Source organism: Geotrypetes seraphini, chromosome 6 (genome assembly GCF_902459505.1).
Source record: "Geotrypetes seraphini chromosome 6, aGeoSer1.1, whole genome shotgun sequence".
In the NCBI taxonomy this organism is placed as follows: domain Eukaryota; kingdom Metazoa; phylum Chordata; class Amphibia; order Gymnophiona; family Dermophiidae; genus Geotrypetes; species Geotrypetes seraphini.
The window spans coordinates 98,018,957-98,043,955 of record NC_047089.1 but is presented as its reverse complement, the minus strand read 5'-3'; the positions used below and the strand labels follow the sequence as shown (position 1 = coordinate 98,043,955).

Genomic DNA, 24,999 nt, shown 5'->3' with positions numbered 1-24,999 from the left:
GCACCTGGCAACACCCCCCTGCTCCGCGGCTCTCTTCAGCAACTCGTCAGCAGCGGTGATCAAGACAAGCTGCCGACATCGAGGCCTTCCATCTACGAGTCCCGCCTTTGTGGAAAAGAGAAGTTGAAACAAACGGGGACTCGCAGAGGGTAGGCACCGACATCAGAAGCTTGTGTCGATCGCTGCTGCCGAGTTGCCGAAGAGTGCCGCGGAGCAGGGGGTGTGGCCGGAAGCAGGTAGAAGGGAGAGGGAGATAGGAAGGCTGTAGAAGCTCCGGAGCATGACTCCGACCCCGGCCAGGATGATTTCTTTTTCAGGCTGCTGCTGCTGCTGCCGTTGCCACCCCCCACCCGAAATGACAAAAACAGCCTAATGCCCGCGACGGCGTCTTTGACGTCAGGGAGAGGAAGTCTGATAGGCCCGGTAGATCGGGACGGCAACACGAGTCTATCACGGAGCCCGGGATGGGCTCTGCGATCGACTCACGTTGCCTTCCTGAACTACCGGTTGATCGCGATCGACGTGTTGGGCACCCCTGACTTAGAGCACGAGACTTAGAGCACGGGGCCACCGGACCAATCAGCAAGCAAGGCTTTCATCTGTGTACGTACTGAGCTCACTGCTTAGCATGGCTATTTCCCGCCGCGACGCCGGACTTGTAAGCTGCATGCCTGCATCGCCAGAATTTAGGTAGGCTGTTTTCATCCCTTTGGGAGTCCCGTGGGCTAGGGGGCGTCCCCGTGGGAGTCCCGTGGGTCAGGGGGACATCCCCGTGGGAGTCCCGTGGGCCAGGGGGCGTCCCCGTGGGAGTCCCGTGGGCCAGGGGGGGGAACCCACGGGATCCCCGCGGGACCCGCGGGATCCCCGCGATCCCCATTCCCGTGCAGACCTCTACTCCGGTGTCGCACATTTCTCCATCGGGTAAGCTAGCTAAGAAGCCACTGTCTTCCCAGTCAGGGTCAGAGGTCTCGAAGGCATAGAGTCAATTCATGCCGACCAAGCATAAATCCCTGCAGTGACTGCTTCCAATATTGAAGGATGCTTCGTCATTGGAGTCATCCTCTCCGGAACGTGTCGCAGCATCAGTGGTACAGGCATCAAAGCCACAGGTACCAGTGCTTACTTTGAAACAGAAGCTCAATGCTTTGCTTCGAGAGGAGTTTGAGGACCATTTTCAATTACTTCTCCCGACGCTCTCCTCTCCGGTATCTTCCCAGTGTGAATATAACACTGCTAGGACTTCCGGTACCGATGCTCCATTGGTGCGTCCTAAGGACTCTCGACATGGCTCTAGTCCGCCTACCCATGCATCGAAGTATCTCTATCAGCACCACATCACTTATCGCCTTCCAGACACTCTGAGGGGAGCTCGATGAAGTCCAGAACGGTCTCCCGCAAATGCAAGCATTCAAAGACCCTGATTAGATTACATGGTGGCTGTTACCCGCGGCTAGCCGCGGGTAACCCGCTGAAATGGTGGGGGGAAAAAGTGCTCATTGCAGGAACGAGGGCAAGGCCATCCACCACTCTGTGGAGCGGTGAATGGCCTTGTCTCCGCAGTTAAGGGAGGGAACATGCGCGGTTACCAATCGCGTGCAGCCCCCTCCCTCCCGATCGCTGCCACCACATCTGTCTCCCTTCCTCCTTCCTACCTACCGATCGCTGCCGCATCTGTCTCCCTCCCTTCCCCTTACCTTCGTGGCGCATTTTAATGTTATTTATTCAAGCAGCCCTAGCTTGAAGTCACTTACGTCTGCAAAAGCTTCTCTGATGCAACTTCCATTTCCATCAGAGGAGAAGCTTTTGCAGACACACGTGACTTCAGGTTCGGGCTGCTTGAAGAAATTAAATTAAAATGTGGCATGAAGGTAAGGGGAAGAGAGGGAGATGCACGGACCACACGAGGGATGCTGAAAGGGGGTGGAGAGAGGGAAAGGGGTGGAAAGGAACAGACGCTGAAGGGGGGTGGTGGAAAGGAAGAGACACTGAAAGGAACTGGGTAACAGAGTGGGGAGAAGATGCTGAAGAGAAGTGGGGAGAAGACGCTGAAGGGAAATGGTGATCAGAGAGTGGAGAGAAGACGCTGAAGGGAAATGGGGATCAGAAAGTGGGAAGAAGACGCTGGAAGGGAAGAAGACAGAGATGTCAGATTATGGGGGGAGGGGAGGGAAGAAGATGTATGCCAGACCAATGAGGGGGGGGGGGAGTGGCACAGTTACAGCGCAAATGAAAGAGGCAGAGTGAAGGCAGACAGTGGATGGAAGGAATTGAATGAGAAGATGAGGAATACAGAAACCAGACAACAAAGGGAGAAAAAAAAATTCAATTTCTTTTCTTTTTTTTTTTCTTTAGAGTAAAGTAGTATATTAGTTGTGTTGATAAAAATATAAAAATCAAAGCCCTGCAAGCTGAACATCTCTTTCTCTAGTTCAGTAGCCAGAACTTTGATTTATAAAATGACAATTGTACAGAATATTGTTTCTTTTTATACTTTAAGAACATAAATTTAAACATAAGTTTAAAACTATTCAAGGCTTGTGTGAATGGGATCATATGGTTTGCGGGGGCGGGGACCAAGCTCGTGGGGATGTGACTGAGCTTGCGGGGAAAGGGATGAGCGGACGGGGTGGAGACGGAGATAAATTTTTTTCCCGTGTCATTCTCAAAGCCTGATACTGGACCGCCATGGGTTGAAGTGCAAGTCTCCATCTCTTCTGTAGGACTCTGATTTCCAAGATGACTCAAGTTCTGACCCGTCACCTTCCATTACTGATGCTGATGATTCCTTTCATCGAAGTTTCTGAGGCATTCTCCGACTAGAGCTTCTCCCACTGAAAAGCTTTCCTTTACTTGATTTAGTCAACAATTGGGAAAGGACCTCTCTGTGAAGTTGGAGGCTGACTCCAAATACAGTGAAGAATTTTCTGGAAATGTGGCATTTTAAGAGAGACTCTTTACAAGAACCGGGAGTCTCCTCTTTCGGTTCCAGTGGCTCCTAAAAAGTTAGACTCTCTATATAAAATAATATTTCTGCCTGGATTTGATAAGCCTCATCTCCCTCATCAGTCCCTGGTGGTGGAGTCTACTTTGAAGAAATCTACTCCATCCAAGTTGTATGCATCGGCTCCTCCTGGTAGAGCAAATCAACTACAATTTCTATTTCTCCTATTACCGGAAACATCTCGTCAAACAATTTCCTGTATACCAAAAATATAGTCCTTGGTTTTCAACACCTGGTGAGCACTGTTGTTCAATTGAGGAAGTACCTTGTTCGCTTGGTGTATGACATCTTTGAGCTCACGTCTAAGGCCTCTTCTATGTCTGTTGCCATGAGGAAGCTGGCCTGGCTTAGAGTCTCTGACATGGATGTTAACTTTCAGGACAGACTGGCCAACGTCCTTGCTTGGGTGATGAACTTTTTGGAGACTACAGATACTGCAACCCAAAAGCTCACGGCTCAAGAGACTCGATGGGACACCTTAGTTAAACCTAAGATAAAACCCTCATCATCGAGACCTTTCCAACCTGCTTCTTCCTCTTATCAGAGGCGCTTCTCTGCTAAAGCCTCTGCACCTCAGCAGAAGAAGCCGAAGCAGCAGCATCCTTCCAAGGTCCAGCCTACTGCTCCTGCTAAATCAACTCAGTCTTTTTGACCTGCTGCTCGACAGCATAGTATCAATCTCACTACTTCAGCCAATCGGAGGTCACCTACAGATTTATTTTTATCGTTGGGAGATCATCACCTCTGACCTCTGGGTTCTACAAATCATTTGAGAGGGTTACCCTCTTCACTTTCTCACCATTCCACCGGATCATCCTCCAAGAGAGTCTGCTTCCAACCCAACAATCCTGTTCTCCAGGAAGTTCAATCACTTCTCTTCAACGTCATCAAGGAAGTTCCTGTAGATCAATACAACCATGGGTTTTACTCCCGTTACTTTCTGGTGCCAAAGAAGACAGGAGGCCATCGATTGATTTAAAACCTCAGAGCACTCAACAAGTTCCTAGTCAAAGAAAAGTTTTGTATGCTATCTCTGGCCACTTATATCCCTTCTTGGTTCACAATGATTGGCTATGCTCTCTGGACCTTAAGGAAGCCTACACTCGTATCCCAATTCATCCGACTTCTAGGAAATATCTCAGATTTCAAGTGGCTCATTGCCAGTATCAGTACAGGGTCCTATCCTTTGGCCTGGCGTCTTCTCCCAGAGTCTTCACGAAGTGCCTGCGAAGTGGCAGCAGCCTTGAGATCTCAGGGTCTTCAAGTCTTTCCTTATCTGGACGCCTGGATGATCAAGCACCATTCATCTCAGGATGTTACTCTGGCGACGAATCACACCATCTCGTTTTTTCAAAACTTGCGGATTCGAGATCAACTTCATCTGTCTCGGACTTCAGTTCATTGGGGCCCTTCTTGACACCACTCTAATTTGGGTGTTCCTTCCATGAGATTGTCAGGATGCTCAAAAGATTTGGCTCTGGGTGACAGTTCGAAACATCTACCTGAAAGCAGTCTACATTCAGGGGGATCAGAATTGCTTGGCAGAGAAGCTCAGCAGAATACTTCAACCTCACGAATGGACACTAAACTCTTCAGCTATCCATCCCATCTTTGCTCATTGGAGCACTCCTCAAGTGGACTTGTTTGCATCACCCCACAACAAGTTGCCCGTGTTCTGTTCCAGACTTTATTCATCTCACTGGCTAGAGGCAGATGCGTTTGTGCTGGATTGGGCTGGATCTTTATTCGTTTCTGCCCACTCCACCCCAGGCACCTTGCCTCCTTGTGCAATATAGAAGGCAGGCTGCAGGAAGTCATCAGGGACAGCTACAAGTTGGAGTTTGCCCATCCCTTATCTGCCTGGTTTGTGGACTCGTCCAAGTCCTGGCGACCCTTCAAAGATTGCTGGACATTGAAGCCATTGAGCAATTTCTAGATGAGGATTCAGGCTCTGGCAGATACTTAATATACTTTGTCGTGCCTAAGAAAGGCTCAGAGGACTGGATGCCTATCCTGGGCTTCAAGTACATCGATTTCGGCTCTGAGTTCTTCATTTTCATATGAAGACTCTTCAAGTTTTATTAAAATTTGATTGAACGCTTATCAGTCGGTCATTGCTTCAGTGCAACCTGGGGAATTCCTAGCGGTGATGGACTTGACAGAGTCATATCTCCATTTCCCACTATTTCTGGATCACAGACACTTCCTTCGGTTTCATGTCCTCAAGCACCATTTTCAATTCAAGGCCCTTCCATTCCGCCTGGCTACATCCCCCTGGACCTTCACTAAGGTGATGGTTGTGGTGGCAGCTCATCTCCGCAAGCTGGGTTGATTTGTCCACCATTATCTGGATGACTGGCTCATCAGAGCACCCTCACGGAAGGAAGCGGAGAGAGTGGTTTAGCCCACCTTAACGACACTTCATGGTCTAGGATGGATTGCCAACCTGAAGAAGAACCATCTGCAGCCCATTCAGTCTCTGGAGTATTTAGAGGTCTGATGGAGGAACTCCTGTACTTATTTCCTCCCTAGCCCATGGTGGGGAGAGTCCTGAAAAGAGTGGTCTGGCATCAGATATGGTTTATCCTGGTGGCCCTGGACTGGCCTCGATGCCCTTGGTAGTTGGACCTAGTGTGTCTTCTGATTGGTCAGCCACTGAGGCTTCAGTCATCCCAGGGACTTCTCTCTCAAGGTCTGATTGTCCTGCAAGATTCTGATTGGCACTTGAGTGCTCAACTTTGAGCTGGAAAGGCTACTCGGATCTGGTTGTGTACACTCGTTTGAAAGCCAAGAAGCCTGCCACATTCGTGGCATATGCCAAAGTATCCTACCATGGCTTTGGTGTCCGCCGCCCTTTCTTCAAGAAGATCTAGATGTGGGGTTGGCGGTTTCATCTCTGAGGGTTCAAATGGTTGATATTGCCTGTTTAATAATAACAATAAACTTTATTCTTATATACCACCATACCATTTAGTTCTAGGTGGTTCACATTCAAGAGAGACTGAACAGTTCAGTGACAATACATTGTTAAAAAATACAGAATATAATTGACGTTTAATTTACAAATTTTTCAAAAAGATGCGTTTTCATAGATTTTTGAAAAGTATAATAAGCCTGAGTCTGGGAAATTATTGTACTTAACCAATTGTTCAATTTGCCTGCCCAAAATGCAAACATTTTATCAAGAAATCTTTTATAACGGCAATGTTTTAGTGTAGGATAGGCAAAGAAATTGATTTTTCGAGTAGGCTTTTTTTTATCCCATATAGTTCAAACCATGAAGATAGGTAAGCTGGAGCCAAACCGAACAATGTTTTGAAGCAAAAACAAGCAAATTTAAATAGCACCCTGGCTTCAAAACGCAACCAGTGTAGCTGCTGATAATTTGGGCTAATATGATCATATTTTTTCAGAGATGAACTGCCGTGTTTTGAATTATTGTTAGCCTTTTCAGGGTTTTTTTTTTGTTAGCTCCCAGATATATTATATTGCAGTAATCAAGTTTAATAGAATAGAAGACTGCACCAACAGTCTAAAATATGTAGTGTCAAAATATTTTTTGATAGTTCTTAATTTCCATAGGGCAGCTAAACATTTTTTAATCACTTGATCTGTGTGAATCTCTAAAGTTAAATAACGATCTAATGTAACTCCTAAGATTTATATGGAGGTAGCAATCGGGTAGTCTTGACCTTTGAGATATATCACATTGTCTTTGATTTTATCATTAGGACTTGTTAGAAAAACCTTAGTTTTTTCTGGGTTAAGTTTAACATTAACAGTCCACTTTTATATCTGAGTTAAAATGAATGAAATATGGTTCTCAATATCTGCTGTAAGTGATGTAATGGGAAATCTGCATAGATGTAGAATGTAACTTTCAAACTTTGTAATAAATTTCCCAGAGAAACAAGATAGACATTGAACAATGTGGGTGACAATGGGGAACCCTGTGGAACTCCACATGGGTTGTTCCAGGGAGAAGAATATGTACTCTCACTATGTACTTGATAGTAAGATCTTTTTTTCAAGAACCCTTGAAACCAGTTCCAGACATTTCCCGTGATCACTATTGTGTCCAGACAACCTAATAAGATTTCATGATCCACCAGATCAAAAGCACTGCTCAAATCTAGCTGAAGAATTAATGCACTGCTTCCTGCACTAAACAAATGATGAAGGGTGAACAGTGTTCCCTTTCTGCACACCCAGATGTTATCAGGTACTTCCAGGGTGCCCTGAGCTTATGGCCATCAATTCGCCAGTCCTGTCCGTACTGGAATCTGAACATTGTGTTGGAAGGGCTCTCAAGGGCTCCATTTGAGTCCTTGCAGGCACCACCCTTATGGGCTTGACTATCAAGACGGTGTTTCTGGTTGCTGGTTGCCATTGCTTCTGCAAGATGTGTCTCCAAACTGCAAGCCTGGGCCGGGGTTTCCTTGAGAACCATTCCCTCTTTCTTGTCAAAGGTGGTCTTGGCGTTTCACATCGACCAGGAAGTTTGCCTTCTCGCTTTCTAGCTCTTGGGTTCTAAGGAGAAGGACAAAGTCCTGAAGGTGCTGGATGTCTGGCGGGTTATCTTATATTATCTGGAGGTTACAAATGACTTTCGTCTCTCGGACTACCTCTCATATTGATGAATCTGGCTAAGAAGTGAAGGCCAACTTCCAAGGCTACCATTTCAAGATGGATCAGGTCGGCTATTTTGTCCTGCTACATTGCCTGTGGCAGGCAGCCTCCATTTGTACTTCTAGCGCATTCGACGAGAGGGATTTCCTCTTCCTGGACTAAAGCCAGGACCATTCATCTGACGAGATATGCTGCGTAGCTACTTGGTCGTCCCTTCATACTTTACCAAGTTTTACAGAGTGAACGTAGCAGTGCAAGAGGACTCCTCCTTTGGAGCCTGAGTTTTGAGGGCAGGCTTCTTCCCACCCAGGGTTTCTGGGACTGTTTAGGTACTTCCCTTGGTTTAGCATATCATCCCTATTGCAATGGAAAAAGAGATTAGGTTCTTACCTTATAAATCTTTTCTATTAGATAGAGATCATAAGAACATAAGCAGTGCCTCCACTGGGTCAGGCCAGAGGTCCATCATGCCCAGCAGTCTGCTCATGCAGTGGCCCATCAGGTCCAGGACCTGTATAGTAATTCTCTATCTATCCCCTTTTCCTTCAGGAAATTATCTAATCCCTTCTTGAACCCAATACCGTACTCTGTCCTATCACCCCCTGCCCATCATTGCCAATGCACCTGCCTGGACCTACTGCTACTTGAAGGCTGTGTCTCTGACTTTTCTACAAGCTGTGGTAAATTGGAAGACATTGTATATAGTTTGTATATAGTACTTTGGGGGTTCCCCAGAGTTCCATGGTTTATTATGACTTCTTGCTAATAAAGTTTCTTGTTTGTTCCTTTTTTCTCCATGGTTTGGTTATGAGCTGTGTATTTATATTTATGAGCAGATCAAAGTCTCGTTGGGAGGTCTCCCCATTCTCCTCCTGTCCTCTCCTGTTGGGCTGTCGCCAGCTTTATAACAAATTGGGGGCAGCAGGGAGAAGAAGGAGGTACTGAAAGCAGTGATCAGTATCTCCTTCAACGGACTCGCGGGAGTAAGATCTTTGATTCAGCATAACATCCATATCTACTGGAAAAAATATAATCAAAGTAAGAACCTAATCTCTTTCTCTAAAACTAAGAGGGGATGTCTTCATAAACTGTGCTGAACAAGCATCCAATTGATAATTAGAGGTTGAAAATTTTATAATCAAATGATTTAACTCTACCCATTGAATTGGTCTAAAATTACTTTAGTTGAAATCAGCCCAAACTCCACCATTTTCATGAGAATACAAGTATGGTATAAATTCCTTAATGTTATCAAATTGGGTTCTTAAATTAACTATTTTGTATTTAAAATATTGGGCTAATTGCCCATCAGTAGGATGCAGAGACAACATATGTGTTAGAAATTCTTTTTGATGATGGAGAAGAGTCTTCTAGTATTCAGAGAATCAGCACCAATGAATTTAGAGAAATAATTCTGGTTTTTTATTTGGAAACAGCCCTTCTCCAATTATATTTATTGCTATCAGTCTTTCATCTTTATCTTCCAGGCAGGCAGATAGAAAAACTAAAAACAGACAAATCCCCGGGTCCGGACGGAATCCATCCAAGGGTTCTGAAGGAATTAAAGGAGGAGATAGCGGAACTACTGCAGCAAATTTGCAATCTATCCCTGAAAACAGGCATGATCCCGGAGGACTGGAAGATAGCCAATGTTACGCCCATCTTTAAAAAGGGATCAAGAGGTGACCCGGGAAACTACAGACCGGTGAGTCTGACCTCGGTTTTAGGGAAAATGGCGGAAGCACTGATAAAAGAAAACATCGATGAACATTTTGAAAGAAACGAACTTCTGATAACCAGCCAACATGGTTTCTGCAAGGGGAGATCGTGCCTAACAAAATTATTGCACTTTGAAGGAATTAACAAACGGATGGACAAAGGAGACCCCAAAGAAATCATATATCTAGATTTCCAAAAAGCTTTTGACAAGGTGCCCCATAAACGCCTACTCCGGAAACTGAAGAACCATGGGGTGGAAGGAGACGTACATGGATGGATCAGAAACTGGTTGGCGGGTAGGAAACAGAGGGTAGGAGAGAAGGGCCACTACTTGGACTGGAGGAGGGTCATGAGTGGGGTCCCGCAGGGCTCGGTGTCGGGCCGCTGCTATTTAATATATTCATAAATGATCTAGAAACAGGGACGAAGTGTGAGATAATAAAATTTGCGGACGACACCAAACTATTTAGTGGAGCTCAGACTAAAGAGGACTGTGAAGAATTGCAAAGGGACTTGAACAAACTAGGGGAATGGGCAACGAGATAGTTTATAGTTTATAGTTTATTCAATTTTTGATTAAACGCTTTTTCGTTTCTTCAAAGCGTTGTACAGAATAAAAATAACTTTATAGATAAAAAATAAAACATTTAATACAAACTTTTAAGATCGACATGACTGACGGATTAGGTAATTATAGACAGGCGTACAATAGACACGATTGGTAAAGGGGGTAAGAAATACAATTGATAAAATAAAAATAAGAAACATTTAAGGTAAACACAAAAGGAATTAGGGGGAAGGGTATAAAGTAAAAACTAGTATTAATGATTTGATGTCTGAAATGTGCCTCTTTATTTATTTATTTATTTATTTATTTATTTTTTTTTTTTTTTTTTCAGTTAAAAGCTTCGTTAAAAAGGAAACATTTTAAGTTACTTTTAAATTTTTTTAAGTTTTTTTCCATTTTTAAATATAGTGGAAGAGAGTTCCAGATTGTTGGGGCTGTGACTGAAAAAATTGAGGTACGGCGTGTGCCGATATTTTTTAGGGAAGGAATGTTGAGGTTAAATTGAGATATGGACCTTAAGGATCTTGGTGGGTCGTATGGGATCAGTAATCTGTCTATGAAGGCTGGGGCATTTGACTGCAGAGTTCCGAATGTTAAAAGGGCGATTTTATATGTTACTCTTTGTGATACTGGCAACCAATGGGCATTTTGGAGAAGAGGGGTTACGTGATCATACTTCTTTGCTCCTGAAATTATCTTAATAGCAGTATTTTGAATCAACTGCAAACGTTTTAAGTCTTTATGATATATTCCTTTTAAAAGTGAGTTGCAGTAATCTAATTTCGATATAACGAGTGAATGTATCAATATATTGAGAGAACTAATGTTGAGAAGAGGGGCTAATGATCGGATCATTCTCAATTTATAAAAACAATTTTTAACTAAGGCGCTTATTTGAGGTCGAAATGTCAATTTATTGTCTATGAGAACACCTAAAATTTTTATAGTAGTGACTGATGATAGTGGAATATTATCAATAATGATTGGGGAAATTAGTTGCGCTCCCTCTTTTCCTGGGAAAAGGAGGGTATTAGTTTTTGAGATGCTCAGTGATAATTTATTGATGTTTAGCCAGTTGTGAATTTTACTTAATTTTTGATTAATTGCCTGAATCTCAGAATGATTGGTTGGGTCAATGGCAGATGGCAGATGAAGTTCAACGTTGAGAAATGTAAAGTATTACATGTGGGAAACAGAAACCCGAGGTACAACTATACGATGGGAGGGATGTTATTAAATGAGAGTACCCAAGAAAGGGACTTGGGGGTAATGGTGGACCTGACAATGAAGCCGATGGCACAGTGCACAGCGGCCGCTAAGAAGGCAAACAGAATGCTTGGCATAATCAAGAAGGGTATTACAACCAGAACGAAAGAAGTTATCCTGCCGTTGTATCGGGCGATGGTGCATCCGCATGAAGTACTGCGTCCAATATTGGTCGCCATACCTTAAGAAGGATGTGGCGTTACTCGAGAGGGTTCAGAGGAGAGCGACGCGTCTGATAAAGGGGATGGAAAACCTTTCATAAGCTGAGAGATTGGAGAAACTGAGTCTCTTTTCCCTGGAGAAGAGGAGACTTAGAGGGGATATGATAGAGACTTACAAGATCATGAAAGGCATAGAGAGAGTAGAGAGGGACAGATTATTCAAACTTTCGAATAATAAAAGAACAAGAGGGCATTCAGAAAAGTTGAAAGGGGACAGATTCAAAACGAATGCTAGGAAGTTCTTCTTTACCCAACGTGTGGTGGACACCTGGAATGCGCTTCCAGAGAGCGTAATAGGACAGATTAGGGTACTGGGGTTCAGGAAAGGATTGGACAATTCCCTGCTGGAAAAGGGGATAGAGGGGTATAGATAGAGGATTACTGCACAGGTCCTGGATCTGTTGGACCGCCACGTGAGCGGACTGCTGGGCATGATGGACCTCAGGTCTGACCCAGCAGAGGCATTGCTTATGTTCTTATGTTTCATCATCAGTAGATTCCTGGATCCTAGGTCTGCTATTTGTCTGCATGTACTCAGTTCTGCAGAGCTAGTCCTATGTGGCCTCTATTCCAAGCTCAGTTTGGTTCTCTTTTGGGAGGGGGGGTTCTCCCCTCTTTACAATTTGAGTTAATTATTTTGGACTGTGAGTAGTTTAGGCATTGGCACACTGGAATGTTCCTGGCTGTACCACCTATTATACTTATGATGTGATTGTGTAACTGCCAGTAAATGTCAGTGTTTGATCATGAAGGAGTGTAACTTCATGGATTGGTAAGTGTGACTCTCGCTGCCTTATTGGCAGACTAGATAGAACATGCAGGTCTTTATCTGCTATTATATACTGTGTTACTATGTCGTCAGAATTAGAGAATGACATGGGGACAACTTTTTCCCCGCACCGCAGGAACTCAATTTCCCATCCTGTCTGCGCATGTTTTGTTGCTGTCCCTGTCCCATTCCTGTAAGCTCTGTCTTGACCGCACATGCTTTGGACATGTATGATTTTAAAGTGTTTGAGGCTTGTGCAGACGAGGACAGAGCTTGCAGGAATGGGGCAGGATCAGGAAAAGAACTTGCCAGGATGGGTAAATGAGTTCCCGCGGGGACAGGGAAAATTTTGTTCCCGTGTCATTCTCTGGTCAGAATCTTCAAGTCTCTGCTTCTATTTCCTGTTAGGAAGATATAACCATAGATTTAGACTAGTCTAACAAGATTCAAAGAGAGAAAATTAACAGATAAAAAATAAATATCACCCTACTGTATCTTTTGTCATTCCATTTCTTTTTTTAGGTAAAAATCATGTTTCATATTATTTGCAGGCAGTTTTCTATCTAGCACAATTTGCTTGGTTGTATTCTATAAGGTGATCTTTCTGCATTGTGTTTCTTTGTATTGCGCCGAAACCAAAAAGAATTGACCCCAAAGAATTCACAGAGAAAAGAATTCAAGGAAAACCAAAAAACACTGTGGAATGACGACGTTCTTGAAATGGACTTTATTAAAAATATAAAAGTTCCAAAAGTACAATAAAACAAACCACATATAAATAAAATGATCCACAGAAAAACCTAAAAGACCTGGTACACTGAAAACATAGGACCCAACACGGTCCGCATTTCGACAAGATAGTCTTCTTCAGGGGGTCCCTGAAGGTCCTATGATGGTAAATACGTGGAAAAGCTATTATGTGGAAAGTCGCAAGAACACTACTTGAAACCAAAGCTATTCCACAGTGTTTTTTGGTTTTCTTTGTATTGTGCTTCATTTCTGGTAAAACACCACTAACAGTGTAGCAGGACACCTGGAGGTTTCATTGAAAAAGGAGAAAGAGAACAAGACTTGGTTACTTTGGATGCTGTAAGAATCATGGATAAGTGGGAGAGGAGGTGAGATCAGATTTAATACAACCCCCATTGGCAGGAGAGAGCAGGAGTCTGCCACCCAGAATATATGGGTGAAATTATTGTTTATTGGAAGCTTCTATACCGCTACTAATGAGTGGGGAGTCAATTCAGAGCATTTTGCTTGAGTTTCAGTAAAGGTGTTAAAATACATGAGCTTCAGTAGTGGTGTTACAATATGTAAGCTAAATATATGTGAATATTACCTATTTATATGTACATATACTATAATTATTGTTTCTGTATTGTCATATACTCGTCTTTCTTTGCATTATTTGAGAGTTCACCCTTTCGTGTTCCAAGTGGGGGGTAGCATGCTCTTTCCTCCATGTTGCCACTCCCCTTAAACGTTTCTTTATTTGCTAAAAGTGTTCTGTGAAGAGTATTGTCTTTATTCCTTTCTTGAACTTTTTGGTGTCCTTTTTTAGTTTTAATTCCTTCGGAAGGGAGTTCCACCACATAGGGACCATCACTGAGAACATTCTTTTCCTGATGCTTTTGTATTTGATGTCTCTGAAGAGGGTATTTCCAGTAGGTATTTTTGGCTTGAGTGTAAGTTGCGTGTTGGTGTGTGGTTGTCTAGTCTAGTTGTTAGGTATTGCGGTTCTAACATGAATAATTTTGTGTGTCATCAACATAATCTTGAATTTCACCCTTCTTTCAATCAGGAGCCAGTATAACTCTTTCAGTAGCGGGGTGGCATCTGTCTACTTTGATTTTCTCATCAGAAATCTAGCTGCTGCCTTTTGTACTATTTGGATTTGTCTGATCATTTACTTTGGAACACCCAGCAGGATTGTATTGCAGTAGTCGAATATTGAGATTACCAGGGACATTGCTTGATGGGTTAGGTAGGGTTTAATCCTCTGACCCATAAGCGTTTTTCATGATATGTTGGTTGTGTATTGTCATGTCCAGATGTTATCTGAACCTTTATTGGTCTAGCTTTGAGTTTTCTAGGATGAAAGGTAGGGAAGAGAGCATGAAAGGAAAAGTGGGAAGGGAGAAAGGGGGAGAGAATGCAAAGGAATACAGTCTAGAGAAGAGGGGGTAGGGAAAGACTACAAGAGGGAGAAGCGAGTGGGAGGAGGATGGAGAATGGAGTGCTTGGGAGAGAAACTGCAAGGAGGAAGGAGAATATAAGGAAGGGGGATGAGCTGAGGGAATATGAGGGGGGCAGGCTAAAGATCTATGCTGGTTTCTTATGCTTTTTGCTTGCATTTCTAAATGACAAATATGTATGTTCTGCTGTTTTCATCAGGTATTTGAATGCACTTTCGTACATGCTTTAAAAAAGGGTTCATATGCCTTTGAAGTTTCTGCTTCCTAAAGTATGAGTTGGCAGGTAAATCACCTTGAAAGACATTTAGATAAACAGAGCAGAAAACAAAGGCTAGTGAAGGCTGCAATTTGCAGGTTTTGAAATGTTTTGATCCTATTTTAGCTCTGTCCATAGTATTGGAGGATTTGCTTGTTGCACTTTTTATAATAACCATGAGAAGAAAAGATGGATTTTTGACATGGGATTTTTTGCAACATAGTAGGCAAAAGCTTATTACCTGATAATATGGCACACGACCTACTGCTGCTGGAACAATGGTCAAATACTTGGCAGCTAGGCTTCAATGCTAAAAAATGCAATATAATGCACCTGGGTAAGAGAAACCCACATAGAACTTATGTACTAAATGGCGAGACCTTGGTTAGGACCACGGCGGAACGCGACCTAGGGGTGATCATTAGTGAGGACATGAAGGTTTCCAATCAAGTGGAGAAGGCTTCCTCCATGGCAAGACAAATGATGGGGTGTATCCGCAGAGGTTTCGTCAGCAGGAGACCTGAAGTTATGATGCCGTTGTACAGAGCCATGGTGAGGCCTCACTTGGAGTACTGTGTTCAGTTTTGGAGACCACACTACCGAAAGGACGTGCTGAGGATCGAGTCGGTTCAGCGAACGGCCACCAGGATGGTCTTGGGGCTCAAGGATCTCACATATGAAGAAAGTCTAAAAAAATTGCGGCTGTACTCACTTGAGGAAAGAAGAGAACGGGGAGATATGATTGAAACATATAAGTACATCACGGGACGCGTCGAGTCAGAGGATGATATCTTCTGGCTCATGGGACCCTCGACCACCAGAGGGCATCCACTGAAAATCAGGGGAGGGAAGTTTCATGGCGACTCCAGGAAGTACTTCTTCACCGAAAGAGTAGTGGATCATTGAAACAGACTCCCACTCCAGGTGATAAAGGCCAACAGCGTGACGGATTTTAAGAAAAAATGGGATACTCACGTGGGATCTTTAAGGGAGTAAATTCAGGGGAGGGGATACTTGGAATGGGCAGACTTGGTGGGCTATAGCCCTTTTCTGCCGCTTTTTTCTATGTTTCTATGTTTCTAACCCTGTGATTTTTGTTTTCAGAATGGGTCCTAAAAAGAAGTTAATATTCATTTTTTTAAAGAATATATCTATGCATTTTAAACTGCAAAAAAGGTTTCCCTGGTGCACAAAAACTGCCTTTAAACAGTTGATTTAAGTGGCCTGTAAATAGAGCAGTGTCCATAAAAATGCATGTCTTTGGCTTTTTAGGTTATCATACTATTGCTTCATTCAATTTAGGGGAAATAGGAAAGAAAACCTGAAATTTGATTGGCATCGAGAGACCCTTTGATCATTTTGAGGCCAGAGATTGTTCATGGAAGAAGAAGGAGTCAATCGTCCCTTCAGCCTGTGTGTCATTATCTGACACTAGAGAGAAAAGACTCGTGCCTCTGGTAATCTTTGTGGATAAACTCTGATATTGCCATAGTGAATTCTATTTTAAGAATTTTACAATCTAGGACAACTGCTAATTGTAAAGTTAACAGTGCTCAGAGAGCCATAAAGCTCCCTAATTGGCTACAGTACTGAGCATTAATGGTCTAGGAGGCATCATTTCATGTAAATAGGAAGTTCTATTTAAAGCAATGTTTTTGGTTGCTTTCCAAGCCACTAAAAATACCTTAAAAATTTTTTTTATTAGTTTAATTGCTTAATTGTAGCAGTATTGCCCTAAGGTGTGGCCATCTCCCAGAATTGGTGACCTTGGGGCAAGAGGCAAAGTTTTTACACTCCCCTCCCTTATCTTAATTATATGGCAGGTTAATGCTATTGGTCACCATGAATTTTTATAAACCGTTCCATAGGCGTTAGAACGGGGGTGGGCACAGGGGCCTCCCCCAAAATTCCCAGTGGCAACGGGGCTGACAGTGTATCTACAAAGGTGGCACTCTCTTTGGAGCGGCATCTTCCTGCCGGCCAGCGTACCTGCTGGTCGGCTTTTTCTGCCACGAACCATTCCCCGACATCTCCTCCCCCCCCCACATCTACTTTACATTTCTTACAAATGTTTCCGCGAGGAGGAACCGATTCTCAACGCCGCCCTACCGCCGGCATCTTCTCTCCACTGCCCGCCCTGCCCTCTCTGACAACTTCCTGTTTCTGCTGGGATGGGCAATAGAGAGAAGTTGCAGGGCGGTGTTGAGAATCATTTTTTCCGCCCAACAGTGTTTGCAAGAAATGTAAAGTAGGCATGCGGGGGGAAAGAAAAGAAGTCTGGGAAGGTTCGTGGCAGAGAGAGCCAACCAGCAAGTATGCTGGCTGGCAGGAAGATGCCACTTCCACCAGAGTGCTGCCTGATGCCGCCAGATTTGGGGGAGGGGTAGAAGATAAAGAGGAAGCAATATAGGACTTGGGAGAGGGAGTGGGTGAGGCGGAGATGTGACACTCAGGATTAGGGTAAGGGGAGGAGGGAAAGATATCAAATTTGCGGTGCCGAAGAGAGGAGAAGAGGAGCAGTGAGGAGAAAGGCAGCGTTTCACTGCTCAGTGGGGAGGAAGACAGCGTCGGTGCCGAGCACCGAAGAAAGGAGGCAGTAACAGCAGGAACCAGGCTCGGGGAAGCGGCGAGAGTTCGCTCCGCCCCCCCCCCCCCGCGTCAGAGGCAGCGCCAGACTAACCCTTAAAGGGGGAGGAGCCAAGGCCTCAAGAAGGGCCAAGTTACTACACCCAGGAACACCAGGGAAAGACTGAAAGGTACGGAAGAAGCAGGTGCAGAAGGAACGACTCACACAAACAATGGTAAGGTAGAGCAAAGGCAGTACACACAAGAAGAAGGCAAGAAGCAGGCACACAAAGAACAAACACAAACAAAGTATAGTAAGGTAGAGCGAAGGCAGCATACACAAGAAGAAAGCGCTGAAGAAAGCAGGCACACAAGGAGCACGTAATCTTAAGTGTTATCTTAAAGTAGGAACGACTATGGAAGCAGAGGGAAACCAGAAGATGAACTTTCCAGTGATCTGCACCGGCTGTCATATGTATGACTACCTCCCCTCGGGGAGACAGTCATATGTATGCGGTCGGTGTCAGGAACTGGAAAGCTTGAAGAAGGAAGTCAAGCGACTAGAGGACAAGATACAGGAACTAGAAGGACTTTACACCACGGAAGACCCAGTCAGGACAGCTGAAGATTTCACAAGCGAGAGACACATCGAGGAGGAAGTCAGGGAACTTGAGAAATTCATTGAAGAAGCATACAAGAGGAGGGTGGAAGAGAACGAGCTTCAGATGATAGAAGAAGCTACACCTACATCGAAGGGAGAACAAGAAGCAGAAGACCTCAAAGAAGACACCCACAAAGAGAAATTGACCAGTCGATGCCCAGAAGAAGAGAGAGCGAAGCACACCGAGGACATTGACCTGAGACCGAAGCGAACATTGAAGAAGGGAAAATCAGCGATCCTAGTGGGGGACTCGATCCTGAGGCATGTGGACAGCCACATAGCAGGAGGGAGGGAGGACCGACTGGTGACCTGCCTCCCAGGAGCGAGAACCAAGGACATCGTGGACAAAATTGGAAAGATCCTGGAAGGTGTGGAGACGGAAGAGACCGCAGTAATGATCCACATTGGGACGAATGATGTCAGCAGGAGAGACTACAAAAGAAGTTCGCTGATAGAACAGTTCAAGATTCTGGGAAGGAAGCTGAAGATGAGGACCCAGAAGATATCATTCTCAGAGATCCTACCGGTACCGAGGGCAGATGTGAAAAGGCAGGATGAACTACAATCAATAAATGCGTGGATGAGGAGATGATGTGAGGAAGAAGGATTCCACTTCGTGAGGAACTGGACGACGTTCTGGGGCAAGAGCAAGCTCTACAAGAGAGATGGATTGCACCTGAGCACAGCGGGAACTAGACTTCTAGCAAACAATGTCAAGAGAGGAATAGAACAGGCTTTAAACTAAGAAGAAGGGGAAAGCCGACAGTCGACCAAGCGTCGATGTTTCGGAAAAAGGTATCCCGTGAAGATACTGAGGGGAAAAAAGGCTGGGAAGAAACAATGGACAAATTACAGGAGTCGACTAAACAAGAAGAGAAGGTTAGAAAGATTGTAGCCAAAGAGAAGTATCCAAAGACTGAAGCACAGGGAAAGGAATTAAAGGCAGCAAAATTCCAGGAGCTAAATTGCATATATACTAATGCAAGGAGCCTAAGAAACAAAATGGGGGAATTAGAAGCCATGATCATTGCGGAGGACATAGACATCATTGGAATCTCTGAAACATGGTGGAATGAGGAAAGCAAATGGGATACAGCACTGCCGGGGTACAAGCTCTATCGCCAGGACAGGTCAGGACAGAAAGGCGGTGGAATAGCACTATACATAAAAGAAAGCATACAATCGACAAGAATGGACACAGCGGAGACGGCCAACAAGCTAGAATCACTATGGGTTAAAATACCAGGAAGGAAAGGGCCTGAAATAAAGATAGGCCTATACTATCGTCCACCCGGACAAACCGGAGACATCGATGAAGAAATGGAAGACGAGATGAAGCGAGAATGCAAAGGCGGTAACACGGTTATTATGGGAGACTTCAACTACCCTGGGATAGACTGGAGTCTCGGAAGCTCAAGATGCGCTAGGGAGACAGAATTTCTGAAGGCTGTACAAGATTGCTTCATGGAACAGCTTGTTAGAGAACCGACAAGAGGAAATGCCACTCTGGATCTAATCCTAAATGGGCTAAGGGGACCTGCAAAGGAAGTGGAAGTAGTGGGACCGTTGGGAAACAGCGATCATAATATGATCAAGTTCAAGATGGAAGTAGGAATACTGAAAGGAAAGAGAACCATAGCGACAACTTTTAACTTCAGGAAGGGTAACTACGAAGCAATGAGAGGAATGGTAAAGAAGAAACTTAGGAACACTTCCCAAAAATGGCAGATGGTAGAACATGCCTGGTCCTTTTTCAAGGACACGGTGAGCGAGGCGCAAAATCTATATATCCCCAGATTCAGAAAAGGGTGCAACAAGAGTCGAATAAAAGACCCGGCGTGGATAACTAAAATAGTGAAGGAAGCGATAAGCAATAAGAAAAATTCATTCAGAAAATGGAAAAGGGACAAAACTGAGGTAAACTGGAGAGAGCACAGGAAGTATCAAAAAGAATGTCACCGTGTGGTTCGAAAAGCCAAAAGAGAGTATGAAGAGAGACTAGCCAGGGAAGCACGAAATTTCAAACCGTTCTTTAGATATGTTAAAGGGAAACAGCCGGCTAGGGAGGAGGTGGGACCACTGGATGACGGAGACAGGAAGGGAGCGGTGAAGGAAGAGAAAGAGGTCGCAGAAAGACTTAACATGTTCTTTTCATCTGTATTCACAAACGAAGACACAACCAACATACCGGAACCTGAGCAATTCTTCAATGGAAATCAAGCACAAAAGTTAACATCCATAGAAGTGAGCCTTGATGATGTGCGCAGACAGATAGAAAAACTAAAAACTGACAAATCCCCGGGTCCGGATGGAATCCATCCAAGGGTGCTGAAGAAACTAAAGGAGGAAATAACGGAACTACTACAGCAAATTTGCAACCTATCTCTGAAAACAGGTGTGATTCCGGAGGATTGGAAGATAGCCAACGTTACGCCCAACTTTAAAAAGGGATCAAGAGGAGACCCGGGAAACTACAGACCGGTGAGTCTGACCTCTGTTCCGGGGAAAATGGCGGAAGCACTAATAAAAGAAAAAATTGATGAACATTTTGAAAAACACGAACTTCTGATAACCAGCCAACATGGTTTCTGCAGGGGGAGATCGTGTCTGACCAACTTATTGCACTTCTTCGAGGGAATTAACAAACAGATGGACAAAGGAGACCCCATAGACATCATATACCTAGATTTCCAGAAAGCCTTTGACAAGGTGCCTCATGAACGTCTACTCCGGAAACTGAAGAACCATGGGGTGTTTGGAGACGTGCATAGATGGATCAGAAACTGGTTAGCGGGTAGGAAACAGAGGGTAGGGGTGAAGGGACATTACTCAGACTGGAGGAAGGTCACGAGTGGTGTTCCGCAGGGCTCAGTGCTCGGGCCGCTGCTATTTAATATATTCATAAATGATCTAGAAACAGGAACAAAGAGTGAGATAATAAAATTTGCGGATGACACCAAACTATTTAGTGGAGCTCGGACAAAGGAGGACTGTGAAAAATTGTAAAGGGACTTGGACAAATTGGGGGAATGGGCAGAGAGATGGCAGATGAAGTTCAATGTTGAGAAATGTAAAGTATTGCATGTGGGAATCAGAAACCCGAGGCACGGCTATATGATGGGAGGGATGTTATTGAATGAGAGTACCCAAGAAAGGGACTTGGGGGTAATGGTGGACATGACAATGAAGCCGACGGCACAGTGCGCAGCGGCCGCCAAGAGAGCGAATAAAATGCTGGGGATAATCAAGAAGGGTATTACAACAAGAACGAAAGAAGTTATCCTGCCGCTGTACCGGGCAATGGTGCGTCCGCATCTTGAGTACTGCGTCCAGTATTGGTCACCATACCTTAAGAAGGATATGGTGTTACTCGAGAGAGTTCAGAGGAGAGCGACACGACTGATTAAGGGGATGGAAAGCCTTTCATACGCTGAGAGATTGGAGAAACTGGGTCTCTTTTCCCTGGAGAAGAGAAGACTTAGAGGGGATATAATAGAGACTTACAAGATCATGAAGGGCATAGAGAGAGTAGAGAGGGACAGATTCTTCAAACTTTCAGAACATAAAAAAACAAGAGGGCATTCGGAAAAGTTGAAAGGGGACAGATTCAAAACGAATGCTAGGAAGTTCTTCTTTACCCAACGTGTGGTGGACACCTGGAATGCGCTTCCAGAGGACGTTATAGGGCAGCAAACGGTACTGGGGTTTAAGAAAGGATTGGACAATTTCCTGCTGGAAAAGGGGATAGAGGGGTATAGATAAAAGATTACTGCACAGGTCCTGGACCTGATGGGCCGCCGCGTGAGCGGACTGCTGGGCGCGATGGACCTCAGGTCTGACCCAGCGGAGGCATTTCTTATGTTCTTATGTAAGGGTCAGAGAGAGATGGATGGGGATGGCAGAGGTGGAAGAGGGGGGTAGAAGGGGTACAATTAGAGATGGATTTGGAGGTCGACAGAGGGAGCAAGAGAGGGAGAGAAGAACATGGGGGAAGGCAGAGGGTGTCAGGGAGAGATGGTAGAAGGAGATGAATGGGAGGAAGAGATGGATTTGGTGGAAAGGGCAAAATGTGGAAAGGGAAGGAGATTCATAGGAGGGGCAGTCACCACTATCAAAATTCTGGGGGTTGTATTTGACCAGAAATTGTCTTACCATGAACATATCAGCAGTGTAATAAAATCACCATTCTTCAGATTACAGCAGTGGTCTCAAACTCGCAGCCCCGCCAGGTACTATTTTGAGGCCCTCGGTATGTTTATCATAATCACAAAAGTAAAATGAAACAGTTTCTTGATCATATGTCTCTTTAACTATAAATGACAATATTATTATTAAGACTTAGCCAAAAGCAAAGATTTATAAACTATACTTCTCCCTCCGTATCCACGGGGGTTAGCTGCAGAGCCGGACCATGAAGTGTGAAAAATCGCAAATAACTTTTCGGCCTGCTCTGACCCACCCCCGCCTCCCTTCTGTCTCGAGACTACAACGGGAACTCATGGCAGCCATTTTGGTGATGGTTCTGCATGGGGCAGGAGCATAGGAAGATCGCTTCTGCCCCGCTTCACCGCTAGACCACCAGATAAGGTTTGGGGGAGGCTCAGATGGGTAAAAAAATAGCCCAAAAAAGGAAATTGTAAAAAACAAAAAAATCGTGAATAACTGAATCTGCGGATACTGAAACTGCGGATTCGGAGGGAGAAGTGTATAACGAGTTGTACCTCATGCAAAATTGTCATTTCTTTAATAAAGCATTAACTATTTTTTCTGAGGCCCTCCAAGTACCTACAAATCCAAAATGTGGCCCTGCAAAGGGTTTGAGTTTGAGACCCCTGGATTACAGAAAATTTGTTTGATTTCTAAATGGTTAGAACCAAAATCACTTAACATACTGATCCATTCGTTGGTTATATCCAAAATCGATTATTGGAACGGTCTATTTCAGGGTATTGCTCAAAAGGAAATAGACGCCTTCAACTAATACAGAACGCCTCTATAAAAATTATTATGAAAGCAAAGAAATTTGATCACATCTCACCTCTTCTTAAAGAATCTCACTGGCTTCCAGTGTCATACCGAATAAATTATAAAATATGTTTGCTAACTCTTAAAACGCTTGTGTATAAAACCCTAGCCTTTATCAATAGGGTGTTGATCCCGTATTTTCCAACCAGAACACTTCGATCCAGTGATCAACACCTATTGAACTGTTCCTTCACTAAAATCCATTAATATTCGCAGACAGTACATTTTTTCAGTTAAGGCTCCCCAATTGTGGAATTCATTACCTATTTATATAAAGGAAGAGAGACACATAGATAGATTCAAGGGCAAGTTAAAATGCTTTCTTTTTAAAGATGCTTTTAACTGTTAGTTACCTTAGTCAAGATCGCTAACCATCTTTAGCCATTTAAAATTTTTCCAAAACCCCACCTTGTGTTGCTTCCCTTTATTTTCTTATTTACTATCAATTAATGTATTTCTATCCCTGCCTCCCTAGTGGTTCAGTCAGTCTTGTAAGTCATATCTGTAACATTGATAGTCCCCCTCAAATGTTGATTTTAGTATTGTACATTGCCTTGAATATATGATTAGGCGATTAATCTGGTTGTATTACATAGATAATATTGTATGGAACTCTAATTTTATATTATACATATAACGTGTCTGTATCTTGCCTCGTTAAAATTTTTCCTTTTTTGTACTTATTGTATATTAAAATTCAATAAAATCTTTGAACTTAAAAATTTTTTAAAAATATACTTGAAACTTGGAGGAAAGATGGACTACTCAGGGAAAGCAGAGGAGAGATGGACAGGGAAAGGCAGAGGGGATATGGACTGGGGGATGGAAGGGGGTTGGGAGAAGAGATGTCAGACTTGGGAGGAGAGAATGGAAGGGCAGAAAGGAGAGATGTTGGACTTGTGTGAGAAAGAAAGAAAGAGGAAGGAAATGCTGGATTACAAGGGTGGAGTAAGCATCAAGGAGGGGAGATGCTAGAAATGGTGGATCCATGTGGGAGAGTTGTCAAGGAGATGAATGAGCAGAATGAGTATATGAGGATAGAAATGTAATGGGAAGCAGATAAAAGGGAATAGGAGGATGAGAAATGTGAAAGCTTGGGGATGAGAAAAAGAGAAAGAAACTTGATTAGATAAAAAGTGAAAAGGAATAACGTACTATTCCCTCTAAGCTGTGTGGCCGCACACCTATTGGTAGCGGCCAGCACACCAGGACCTCTGGCCATACTCTGCTGCTGCTAAGGCTTTGTGAAGATAGAAGTGAGGCTGGAAGGAAACAGGAGGAGGCTTGCTTGGATGTCTTAGAGCCGACAAGAACACAGGTACATACCCTTGGAGGGAGCATGAATTTGGGACAAGGGAGGGAGAGAGGTGTGTTGGGTCACAGAAGGGAGGGGTGGAGGGAGAGGGGTGCGTTGGAACACAGAAGGGAGGGGAAGGGCACATTGAGACGAAGGGAGTATGAACTTCTGACAAAGGAAGGAAGGAGTTAGGGGGCATGAACTTGGGACATAGAATGGAGAGAAGGAAACATGTTGGGACACAGAAGGAAGAGAGGGAAATCATACACCAACTTAAATTTAAGTTGGTGTATGACTTCTTTTTGTTTCTTGGAACTGTTTTGTAATTGCTTACAGTTTTTATTTGTTGTAATAAATGAATAATCTTATAAATAAAAAATAGGGGAGGGAGGGGATATGGGAGGGAGGGGGCATGACCTTGAGACATAGGATGGAGGGAGGGAAAGATGCTGAGGTGGGGGAGGGAATAGAAAGGAAGACTTGTTGAACATGGGTGTGAGAGGGAAAGAGGTGGTGTACATGGGGAAAGGAAGAAAGAGGAGAATTGTTGAGGATAGGGAAGGAGAGAATTATTGGATATGGTGCTGGGAGAGGAATGAGGATGAGAGAGAAATGTTGGATGTGGTGAAGAAGGAACAGTGGAACAGATGGAAAGGGATGCAAGAGGGAGGAATGTTGGACAAGGTAGTGGAGGGAATGGAGGAAAAAATGTGGCATGGTGCTGGAGAGGGGTGATAGAAGGAGAAATGTTGGGCATGGGGCTGGTGGGCAGGGGCAAAAAACGTTGCACACAGTTTGGGGGCAGTAAAGGGAGTTGGAGAAATGTA

At 44.1% G+C, this 24,999-nt stretch overlaps 1 protein-coding gene across 6 annotated transcripts in view; it reads left to right on the top strand.

The window, feature by feature from the left end:
- OBI1 (ORC ubiquitin ligase 1) overlaps positions 1 to 24,999 on the top strand; it is a 134,077-nt gene that overhangs the window by 25,863 nt on the left and 83,215 nt on the right. For 2 of the 6 annotated variants that reach the window (XM_033947446.1, XM_033947445.1), the window contains one exon: positions 15,927 to 16,081. The exons of the other annotated variants lie outside the window; for them this stretch is intronic. The gene's annotated coding sequence lies outside the window, so the exon portion shown is untranslated. The remainder of the gene's footprint in view (positions 1 to 15,926; positions 16,082 to 24,999) is intronic. 6 annotated transcript variants of the gene reach the window in all.